Consider the following 10,718-nt stretch of genomic DNA (forward strand, 5'->3'; position numbering starts at 1 on the left):
CTCCCTGAAGAAAACCCTCTTTGCTTCTTTTTAGAAAAAAAAAAACGGATTTGAAAAGAAAAATACACCTAGTGATAAGAAACTCTAGGGAGAGCTGGACAGTACAAGGTCTTCAGAGAAGAACCCCCCCCCCCCACACCCCCTCAGTCAAGTGTTTCGGCCCTGAACTCCTTACACAGATTTCACAGATACATTAAAATCTGCACTTGTACCCTTAAGATAGTTGTTGCTTTTTGAAAAGAAAGGAAATAGGACCCCCCACGGTGAGTTTTCTGAGTGAGTGAGTGCTCGTGAAGTCTGTCATTTGTTCTTTCACTTGTCATAATTGTGTATTTACTCTTGACAGTGAAATTAAGTACATGCCGGTCCTCTTAATGGAGGGTTGTGATGCCCCAAGAAAACATATTCCCTTTGTTCTGATTTTGACAAAAAAAGAAAAAAGAAAAAAAAGAAAGAAAAAAAGTTGGTTGTGGTGCCTGAATTCGTTTGTATGAATTGGTCGAAGGGGTTGGAGGTAGGGGTGGTGCTAAGAATGGGGAGAACGGTGTGTGTGTGTGTGTGTGTGTGTGTGTGTGTGTGTGTGTGTGTGAAACAAATTTTGTTTTTTTTTCACCAGTGGCAGTTTCAAATTCGTTTGTATCCCTTGTGATTGGATGTGACGTCAGCGACAGAAAACCCAGCCATTCTGGGGTTACTGGACCCCTCCTCCCCCTCCCCACTTTTTGGGGGGGGTGGGGGTGGGGTGGGGTGGGGGGTGGAAAAGGGGGTAATGGGGCGGTTTCACTTGCAGGAGTACAAAAGGTGGATATTGTGATAATGAAAATGAAGTATACTAAAAACAACAACAACAAAACAGAAAAAAACAGAAGAAAATATAGAAAAAAAAGTGGCTTTATTGCGTCGAAGAGGCCAACATCCAGTAACCAAGTAACTGCGGCGGCCAGTGGCGGACTATTTACGTCCCTTTAACGATTGTTCCATTTCGGGTCTATCGATCAAACGATTCTTTGTCTGTCTGTCCGTCTATCCTTGGTCTTTTTACTGACACCCTCTTTTCTTCTTTTCTTTTATCCCCGTTCTTCGTTCCTGTCATCCTCTATTTCATCTCTCTCTCTCACCTCTTATCATTTATGCCTCTTTTATGTGATAACCCTTCAATCGAACGTATTGCGCGCAGACGTGACGTCACGCCTTCGATTTACCGATGACACATGTGATTACTGTTTATTTCATTTCTTGGTTTCATACTTCATTTTCCATCCGTTTTTGTTTCAATCCATAGGAGAGTGTGAGAGAAATCGAAACTTCTGTGCTTTCCTCAAAACTTGAGTCCATTTTGCACTGTCCTTAACACAAGGGTTACGGCTCGTTTTGTGCTGTCCTTAAAACTGCATACCATCTCTGTAGCCCTTAAAACTATGGTTCGTTTTGTGCTGTCCTTAAAACTGCATACCATCTCTCTAGCCCTTAAAACTACGGTTCGTTTTGTGCTGTCCTTAAAACTGCATACCATCTCTGTAGCCCTTAAAACTATGGTCCGTTTTGTGCTGTCCTTAAAACTGCATACCATCTCTGTAGCCCTTAAAACTATGGTTCGTTTTGTGCTGTCCTTAAAACTGCAAACCATCTCTGTAGCCCTTAAAACTATTGTTCGTTTTGTGCTGTCCTTAAAACTGCATGCCATCTCTGTAGCCCTTAAAGCTACGGTTCGTTTTGTGCTGTCGTTAAAACTGCATACCATCTCTGTAGCCCTTAAAACTACGGTTCGTTTTGTGCTGTCATAAAACTGCAAACCATCTCTGTAGCCCTTAAAGCTACGGTCCGTTTTGTGCTGTCCTTAAAACTGTAAATCATCTCTGTAGCCCTTAAAACTACGGTTCGTTTTGTGCTGTCGTTAAAATTGCAAACCATTTCTGTAGCCCTTAAAACTACGGTTCGTTTTGTGCTGTCCTTAGAACTGCAAACCATCTCTGTAGCCCTTAAAACTACAGTCTGTTTAGTGTTGTCCTTAGAACTGCAAACCATCTCTGTAGCCCTTAAAACTACGGTCCGTTTTGTGCTGTCCTTAAGACTGTAAATCATCTCTGTAGCCCTTAAAACTACGGTTCGTTTTGTGCTGTCCTTAGAACTGCAAACCATCTCTGTAGCCCTTAAAACTACGGTTCCTTTTGTGCTGTCCATAAAACTGCAAACCATCTCTCTAGCCCTTAAAACTACGGTTCGTTTTGTGCTGTCCTTAACGTTTGTCCAATATGTGCTGCTCTTAAAACTACCGGGACCGCAGTTTTGTTTTCTCCAACACTAATTTCGTTTGATATATAAAGATGAGATGAATTTTTTGTAGTGAAGCCAAATCACATGAGAGACACGTTGTACCACGCATAATCTTTAAAATGAGCAATTTCATTATTATTTATGTATACACCTGTGTATCACTTTAAATACTTAATACTGACTTCCCGTCAAAATGAAAATGAATGGTAAGACCTTTGATATTTCCGACCTTATTCTCGGACACCTTGCCTCCCGATACATGTAAATAAAACCTGAAAGCATCCGTTGTGTGCGAATACCAGTATTTTGCCCAGATGATGTTTTCTGTGGATACGACAGTTGACTTTTTTGGAGAAAAAAGAAGAAGAAAGAAATGAGAAAAATGGACATTATGCTCCTCGAGAATCAGATATGACTAAAAATATTTATTGACATATAGACAGGGAAAAGAAATATATCGATGTGCAGATCGACGACAGAGATGAAAATTATTTTGTTAGTAGGGTAAAACCAAAGACTGTGTGCGTGTGTGTGTGTGTGTGTTTGTGTGTCCGTGTGTCCGTCCGTCCCTTTCGCACCCAAGTATCTGCTCAGAGGCGGGGTTGACCTACCACAGCACATGCTGTTGAACCACTCGTGAAAATGACACAGGACAAACCCAGGCCATAATTCACCGACAAGAAAATCCACCGATTCTGCGATGACTAACTACAGCCGGAGACATGTTCCCAAACGCCGGGGGGAGGGAGGGAAGGGTGGGGGGCATGGGGGTGTGGGGGGCAGCATTGCCGATTGTAACAACAGAGCACACGGAAATATGTGTCAACGCGCAATCTCTTGGTCCCCAGAACTGATGTTAGCAATGTCACTAACAACTCTCCCTTTGGGGTGCCCATCCATCTTCTCTGGAAGATGGTCACGTACGTCTCGGATTTTCTCTGGTCATTTCAGACTTTCCGGCAGCCCCTAATGCAACAGTAGCACGGAATCTGTTAAGAGACCGCGGCTTACTTCGTGTTACCAGATGCTGGGCACCGGTGTTTTTCCGAACTCCGCGTAAATGACAGTGCCAGAGTGTCCGCAGGTGTTGTGTGCTCCAGGCGGCAGGTGGGGAAAGCCAGGATCTGCTGTTTTCCGGACCCAGTAACACCGTGGCGAGGGTGAATCGAAGGAGATGACAGACTGGAAATCCACATCGGATGCAGTGATTCGGTTGGCGGACTGAGCTTCTTGTCATTTATGGCGGAAGTTAAGCACTCTGATTTCCGACATAGTCGAAGCTGGATGGATTTTTGTATATATTTTATTTTACTTTATTTATTTATTTTTTTTGCTTGCACGCATTCACGTCCCTTCGCTGACCGTCTAGTTTTCTTGTTTGTTTTGTTTTGTTTTTGTTTTGTTTTGTTTTTCATGGATCCCAGTTTTGCATGAAATAAACAGCCTCGCGTGCGGGCAGGCGCGTCCGTTTGTGTGTGTGTGTGTGTGTGTGTGTGTGTGTGTGTGTGTGTGTGTGTTAGAGAAAGAGAGGTGGGCTTGCCACTTTGAAAAATTCTGTTATCATTGGCTTAGTGGCTTTTTAAGAAAGCAGTTTTATTTTCATGTCATCAATGGAATGTGTACCATTGGAAAAAAGGACACCTTTTCTTTTCAGTTATGAGCTCTGCGTTTGCCTTCGGCAAAGAACAAAATGTGAAATGTGTCTTTTTGATGATGATGATGATGATGATGATGATGATGATGATGAGAAGCAGGATGGGACTTGCCGCTTCGAACATTCTGTTGTCACTGGCTTAATGGCTTTTTAACAAGAGGGTAACAGTTTACTTTCACGACGCCAATGGAAGCTGTCTGCCACTGGAAAGGATCACTTTTCTTTCCAGTTATCAGCTCTGCATTTGACTTCGACAAAGAAGTCTGAAATGTCTTTTTGATGATGATAATGATGGTGATTTTGCGCGCGCGCGCGCGCGCGCGCGCGCGCGTGTGTGTGTGTGTGAAAGAGAGAGAGAGAAGTGGGGGGTGGGGTTTGCCGCTTTTAAAAATCTGTTACCACAGGTTTAATAGCTTGTTAACAAGAGGGTAAAAGTTTACTTTCACGTCAACAATGGAAATACTGTATACCATTGGAAAAAAGGCCCTGTTCCTTTCAAAGTTATCAGCTATGCATTTGCCTGAGCCTGCGATGTCTTTTTGATGATGATGATGATTGTGTGTGCGTGTGTGTGTGTGTGTGTGTGCGTGCATGTGTGTGTGTTTGCGTGCATGTGCGTGTGTTTGCGCGCACACGCTTCTCAGCCCATTAGTCACTGACAACTATACCTGCTTTTTATATTTTGTTTATTAATTTTTTAAGGCAAATCTGTTGCGAGTGGCCTTGACGACCTGCCGCGATTGAAATGATCATTTCGCGGCGGAGAGAGGGAGGTCGTTGGCCACGCCATTGATTTGAATCACTGGACCTGACCGACCATTAACTCGGTTCGCCCTCTCCAATCACCGTTGTCCACATTTCGCGCAGAGTTCTCTGGATGGCTGGGTTCAGCAGTAAGTATTACACTTCCCAGTTCTTGCTGCTGCCGTCTGCCTCAGTGGTTTCAGTTTGACGTCAGAATGACGTAGATAACGAGGTAACCAGACGGCTGATGTAGTACAGGCAATCTACCAGCGGAGAAATGACACTGGTTGTAATTTACCGATGAACCAATCACCGACAGAAGACGGGTGTGGTTTAGGAAGCTACTGCCCAGCCCCCCCCCCCCCCCCCGCCCCCCCCCTCCCCTCCTCTGTGTTTGTCTTTCTAGCGTCCAAGCAGGTAGAGGTTGGCGTGCACGTGCACCTGTGTCCAGTTATCCTAACCTCTGGATTACAGACCTGTTGAATTTTGAAACAGGTGTGCATCGCGGAAGCTAGGCTTTTTAAAATCTGTTGACAGTGACCTGTATTTTTACCTTTTAACAGGACAAAGAAAAAAGAAAAAAAAGAAAAGAAAATTACGTCAGAAACACCGTCAGAAATGTTTAAGGTGAAAGTCAATATACGGCTGCAATTCTCCAGAAAGACGATCGTAAACTTGTATATATCGGACGGACACATCGGTAGGTTTTTAGAAGAAATGACAAATACCCGTCATTTAGATGAGAGAAATAAAACCTGGTTTTTAAATTTCATTTTAAGATACTTACATTGTTGTCCTTATATAGGAATACGGATTTACGATTGTCACAGTGTCATGCCATTGTCATACAAAGGTGACACAAGGATCATACACAACTGATTCATTCTCTGTAGCCTTATCAAGTCTTACAAGATGCTGTCCCATAAAAACCAACCAACCAACCAAAAAATCAAAACAAAAAATATAAAGGACCTTTAATATGTAACCGACACGTAGTATACCCATACTGTCACCTGTTACGCTCAGGTAGGTTTGCTAATTGGAAGGTGTAAGAGATGGGGTTGAGAAATGTAATTCCCACTGGTTAATTCAAAAGTCGGATGTTTGTGACGTTAGTGCTGATAGTTCAACATCCAGGTCCTTGTCACTCTCACCCCATTACTCCGATTATTAATTAATGCTTAAAAGTCAGTCTGAATCTTCGCTGATGGAAGCATTAAAAAAAATGTCAGAAAACTGATCAGCATCTATCTACATATTATTCATCCAGATCCTTGACTCTCATTTCATCACCCCGATTGTTAATTCTTGATGATTAGCCCTTCTATTCATTAATGAAATCAACTAAATCAGTATCATTGCTGTTCCAATCCTATAGTTGTCAGAAAACTGTTCCCCTTCTAAATCCATTTTACAGTGGCAAAATAAGGGAGAAAACATTTTTTTTCTTTAATGTTCAGGACATGCAAAATTAAAGAACAGGACTGTGACTGTTTTGCCATTGAGAGATGTTTATATTATCTGACAACTCTCATTGGAAAAAGATACGTTTGTTTACTAAACATGCTGGGGCAGAACACTGTACCTTCAGTGATTGTAGGAAAGAAAGTCATCAGGAAAAAAAGCCATCAGGAAAGAAAGTCATCAGGAAAAAAAGCCATCAGGAAAAAAAGCCATCAGGAAAGAAAGTCATCAGGAAAAAAAAATCATCAGGAAAGAAAGTCATCAGAAAAGAAAGTCATCAGGAAAAAAGGTATCAGGAAAAAAAAGTCATCAGGAAAGAAAGTCATCAGGAAAAAAAAAGTCATCAGGAAAAAAAGCCATCAGGAAAGAAAGTCATCAGGAAAAAAAAGTCATCAGGAAAAAAGTTATCAGGAAAAAAAGTCATCAGGAAAGAAAGTCATCAGGAAAAAAAAAGTCATCAGGAAAAAAAGCCATCAGGAAAGAAAGTCATCAGGAAAAAAAGGCATCAGGAAAGAAAGGCATCAGGAAAAACGTTGAGTAACAAAATTAGGTAGCGTAAAAGTCACAAAACTAGAAATAATGATAACAATATCAACAACACTGTAGACAGTTTAAAGATGCACATATAGACACATACTGACGGACACACACATGCACACACAAACCCACGCACATACACTACTCACTCACACACACCCACACACACAATGTCATATGTTGGAAACATGTTTTCCATGGACAGTGTTATAAAAAGTTACCCCAGGTTTTTGCACTTAAAACTGTATGTTTGCATTGCCAAAAGGGGAGGGTGCAGAGTCAGATAATATCTCGTTCTGTGAGTGAATCAGGATGATTTCAGTCTTGGCATTTTGGGTTTATTTACAGTCATCCAGTGCTTGATGTCAGTGATGCATTCTCGAATGTTGTTGTTGGTGTCATGGATCTGTCCAGGTACACACGAGTCATATAACTGTGTCATCAGCTGAAGACAGGCTTTGGACATTGTGCTGATCTGTGATTGTACCAAGTGGCTCGTACACAAAATGAAGAACATGGGTCCCAATACCAGACCCCCTGAGGGACGCCAAATTCCAGAAGAGAAGGTTGACACTGTGGGTCACGACAGTGTGTTCTACTGGACAGGTAAGATGAAAACCATTTCAGTGCTGTGCCAGAGATGCCAAATGAATAGGAGAAGATTAACGAGGATGTTGTGATCGATCGTGCCGAATGCTGCTGAGAGATCTAATAGGGTGAGGACAGAAAGTTAACCAGTGTCTACAGACAGTAGAAGGTCGTTCTTGACTTTGAGAAGAGCTGTAGGCAGATTGAGAGACAAGGTTTTTGTGATGCAGATATTCAGACAACTGGAGGATAAAAATCTTTTCTGTGGTGTTGGAAATAAAAGAGTTATTGCTGACAGGACGATAGTTTTTGTGGGTGTTTGCTTCGACAGCCATCTTCTTGAGTAGTGTTACTAGATCATGAATCTCACTTTCAAGCATTACCATTTTCTCATGAATCATCATCTGCTCTCAAGCCATCGCTAGCTTAAACATTGATCATCTTGTGTTGTTTTGAGTTTGATGAAGTCAACACGACTCTTAAAAACAAAGGTTATAACATTATTCCTGGTCATGTAAGCATTCACGAGAACAAAGTTGTTGTTGAACAACTGCATAGAGTGCCATAAATCAGGAAATGTCTTGCACCATGATGCCATACACAGACCTTAAACCAGGAGTTCACCCCAGAGTGAAACACCACTGGCAAGAGGAATGGAACTTAAGATTGATAAGTTGTTTTAGATCTGTCCTGACCTCAAAGAACTTCCTCCTGTTGTAGGAAAACGGAAAGAGGAGACTGTCCTCTGCAGGCTTCACACAGGTCATTATCTGACATTCTTTTAACCTGAAAGATGAGGAACCTCCATGGTGTGTACTCTGCAGCCAGCCTCTAAGATTTTGACTGCTGGCATTCTGCGTGACATTGAGCACAAACATTTTACAGCTAGCTGAAACATATGTGGGTGAAATGGTCTTGTTTTGAATATTTCAAACTTCGTCTGAATTTTACTGGATTGAGTGAGCTATTAAGACAGACATGAATGTCTTTTCAATGTTATAATTAGTCATCGGGGTTTTTTTTTGTTTGTTCTTTGTAACTGTTTTTTTAAGAACTGATGAGTATTCAGCCCTGAAATACCCTTTTGCCTTCTGTGGGCTATGGGCAAAATGATTTGATATATTTTACAACTGCTGCGTCTGTGCATGCATACTTATTGCAGAAGCTATAGGCAAAGATATACACCAGCTCCAATAGTATCACACCCTCCATTTTTTTCAACAGTCACACACACCTTTCATGATGGTCGGTTTTGTATACATAATATAGAGAGTAAGTTTGATGTAAGAATGTTTGTCACTTTGTTTCATGGATCAAGAATAGGTATATTACTGTATATCGCAGTGAGTGTGTACGCATGCATGTACCACCATACAAGGTGAAAAAAAACTGTCCGCACCCTGAACTCTTCTGTCCCAATGCATATGTGGTACATTTGACTTGGGGACCAACCCAAATAGGGTTTTTAGGCAATGTCGATCAGACTCACATTCAGTCAGCATTCTGTGAAATGGTGAACAGTAGTTCAGGGATGTTAATAAATGACATAAATACAGAAGGCATCAGTATCTTTTGAGACTAGACTGGCCAGTTAAAAATTATGGGCCTGATTAATCTGTTTCATCATAGTGTGTTCATGTTGTTGAAAATAGTCCATGCTAACAGTTCCTCAGTAATCTACATTTGGATTATGAAACGCATCTGTGTGATAATGTTGCAGCATGAAAATGAAATTAAACCATGGTAATGAATGAATGCATGACCATTTAGACAATACAGAGAACTGTTCTGCTCATGAGTGAGTGCAGTTTGTACTTCATAATTATTATGAACTACAATGTCAGTAAGACTGGCAGAGACAGAGTATTCATTTCAAAAGAACAAATACAGAACAGAGAACACACCACGTCTTGGATTATAATCTCAGTTTTTTTATTTCCTTGGTCCAGCCTCTTGCAAGAACCTATGGAAATCACCTTGCACAATTTCTGACCACACAGGTTACATTGCATAGCCAGTCTCTCCCACTTTCCCCAAAAGGGGAAAATATATCTCTTGCCAACAGACTTGTTCATATTGGACCACTGGTTATAAATCCAGTAAACCAGGTGCATTCAGTGTCGCCCAATCCAAGCTGATGAAATGAGTTTCTATCTGTTCATTTGTATTGATAGAGCATAGGGTTATTTCCCAACTGCTACAAATGGCTGGTCATGCATTGCTAGTTCTGAAGTAAGTCAGGGTAGGGGAGGATGTTGTGATGTAATTATTGTATATTTTCAGTTACTCAAGAAGGTATCGCTGCATTTGGACAAATCCATATGCACGGCAGATATCTGACCAGCAGCATTACCCTATGAGCTTTGTCAGGCCTCGAATGCATGCAAATATGTTTGTGTCCACTATAAGCTGTGGGTTCTTTTTCAGTGCGCCAAGTGTGTACTGCATACAGGACCTCAATTTATTGTCTCGTTCAAATGACTTGATGTTCAGTGTGATTTTCTAGCCCAACTTGTGAGAAAGGGCAAGACAGGAACTGAACCCAGACCCTCACTGACGCTGTACTGGCAGAAAAGTGGTTTTAAAAAAAAACCCTTCTTGCATGTGTTGTACATGTATTCATTTCCAAGCTGCGACCCAAACTAATGTATCCTGTCTGTTGAATCATTACTCTTCCTTTGTATTGTGCCCACAGATGTCCTTCAATTGTTAAGACATTTTCACTGACATCATTAGAGATTCCAAAGTAAAGTGATTTAACAAAAAAACAAACAAAAACAAGAAAGCATAATGACCAAATGTCATTCTGAAATATTCCATCCCAGCAAATGTGGAGGTTGTAAAATTGCATTCAAAACTTTTCCTTATGACATGACACTGAAAGCATGAAAACAGACTTCTAAAATCCATGGACTACAATTTGAAGCAAACTAAAAGTAAGCTATTGATGCATATTATTACAAACTTGTAATCCTCGTGGTTTTCTTAGTTTTGAAAAAAGGTCCAGTTTTAAATATAAAAGGATAGCAACTTCTCATGCATGCAAGTCTTTACAAAACTTCTGCCCATTAAAAAAAAACCCACGAAACATAATGCATTTGAAAAAAGCTGTCAATAATTAAGCAACAAAAGAACTGGTTTTGCTTTTCTCAGGATGGAAATGGTAAACCATAGTCACAATCAAAAGCACATTGTGGAATGTTGATCCAGTTGGTCAGCTTGTTCAAATCACAGTAGTGTATTCTGTTCTGACATTTACAAAATAATCAATACATTATTCAGTTGCAAGTATCAAGCCTGAATTTTTCAATGCTTGAATACTTTTCAGATTGGAATCTGACAAAGACTTAAAAAAAAAGCTGATTCATCCATCAGGAAACTGCACAAAGGATCTGGGATGATTGATCACTTTCACAGATGGTAGAAACCGCCAGACTTTGCATGTGAAAAGATGAAA

Source organism: Babylonia areolata, chromosome 1, assembly GCF_041734735.1.
Source record: "Babylonia areolata isolate BAREFJ2019XMU chromosome 1, ASM4173473v1, whole genome shotgun sequence".
Classification (NCBI taxonomy): Eukaryota; Metazoa; Mollusca; class Gastropoda; order Neogastropoda; family Buccinidae; genus Babylonia; species Babylonia areolata.